The sequence below is a fragment of the Salvelinus fontinalis genome, unplaced genomic scaffold, assembly GCF_029448725.1.
Source record: "Salvelinus fontinalis isolate EN_2023a unplaced genomic scaffold, ASM2944872v1 scaffold_1892, whole genome shotgun sequence".
In the NCBI taxonomy this organism is placed as follows: Eukaryota; Metazoa; Chordata; class Actinopteri; order Salmoniformes; family Salmonidae; genus Salvelinus; species Salvelinus fontinalis.
The window spans coordinates 23647-25067 of NW_026602101.1; the positions used below are offsets into that span (position 1 = coordinate 23647).

The 1421-nt window shown below is 41.8% G+C and overlaps 1 long non-coding RNA gene across 1 annotated transcript; it reads left to right on the plus strand.

The window, feature by feature from the left end:
* Positions 1-750: 750 nt before the first annotated feature.
* On the plus strand, positions 751-1416 carry LOC129850250 (uncharacterized). The gene is made up of 3 exons (XR_008758733.1): positions 751-822; positions 1006-1059; positions 1357-1416. It is a non-coding gene; the product is annotated as an uncharacterized LOC129850250 (long non-coding RNA).
* Positions 1417-1421: the final 5 nt, after the last annotated feature.

The window sequence follows — 1421 nt, forward strand, 5'->3', positions numbered from 1 at the left end:
ATCATAATCATATTGATATTTTTTCAATACAGAAGTACAATTACCTAATACATAATGGAAACCTATCGTGTGGCAAAATTCAGTTTTTTCCCCAATGCGGTTTTGTTTGAGTTCAGTCCTTATCTTCACTACTAAAATAAGGTTTGTAACTAGGGCACTGTGTTTTTGTTAATCATGTCACATGGCCTGGATTTTAATCTTCATGTAAAGCTTTTTCATCAAACTGTCCCATTTTTAAAATGTCAGAAGGTCCAGCACCATCTTCAGACAATTGCTTTAATTTTTTGGTCTAATTCTCATTTCTGGAAAAAGCTTAAAATCCAGGTCATGTGACATGATAACTAAAACACAAGGCCCTGTTTATAACATACAGCGCTGTAAAGACGTTGTTTGTAGCTGACCAGTGGGTGATTGTATCGCAGGGTGAGCGTGGCATCCCAGGAGAGAGAGGTGATGTGGGAACTAACGGACTACCGGGGCCCAAAGGTATTTCAGGGGGGCCAGGACCAGAGGGATCAAAGGTAAGTCTAGAACACATCACTTTAAAAGATGAATTTATTTGTGTCTTTATTCATTCAGTCATTTAACCAGGTTGTCAAATGATATCTCTTCCACGATGGAGGCCTAATGCAGATTAACAATGTAATGATAACCTCATATATCCATGTTATTTCCCACAAACATGATATGAGAGTTGTTTCTGTGTGTGTTCTTCCCCCAGGATGGGTCTGGAACTAAAGGAACCGTTGGGGAGCTGCAGGCCTGCAGGGGATGCCAGGGGAGAGGGGTATCCCTGGTTCTCCTGGTCCTAAAGGAGATGTGGTAAGTATCTGTGTTGGAGGGGAAAATATCAACCAAAACTTGGTAAAGTCCACAAAGTACCTCCAGAGTCCAAGACACTAGAAGGAACTACAAGTTGTAACCCTTCAAAGTGGTGTATTCCATGCTATAACTGGGTGGGTTCATTCTGCAGTCCTGTTCTGCTGACCCCTCTTCTCTCCTTAGGGTTCAGTTGGTGAGAAAGGAACCGAGGGTACTGCTGGAAACGACGGGCCCGGGGTGAGAGTTGCCTTACACATACATGTCTACACATACCTTTCTGAGTCACCTAAATGGATTACATCAAGGATTTAAGCAAAAATAACATCTTAAAATGTCACCCACAACAAAATTCTGTTAGGTTCAAGTTGAATGATATGTCAAAATGTAGTGACGTCATCATAACCAGTTGTAGGCCCTGGGTGGAGTGGAGTGACCTTTTGATGCACCTTCTAGTTTCATTGGTTTCATAACCATAGGAAGTTGTTCACAGCAAGTTGTCGAATATTTGAAATCCTGTTTGTTTTTCATTTGAAGGGACTTCCTGGTCCAGTTGGACCAACAGGAGGCATTGGGCTCAATGGTGATAAGGTAAAGCATTC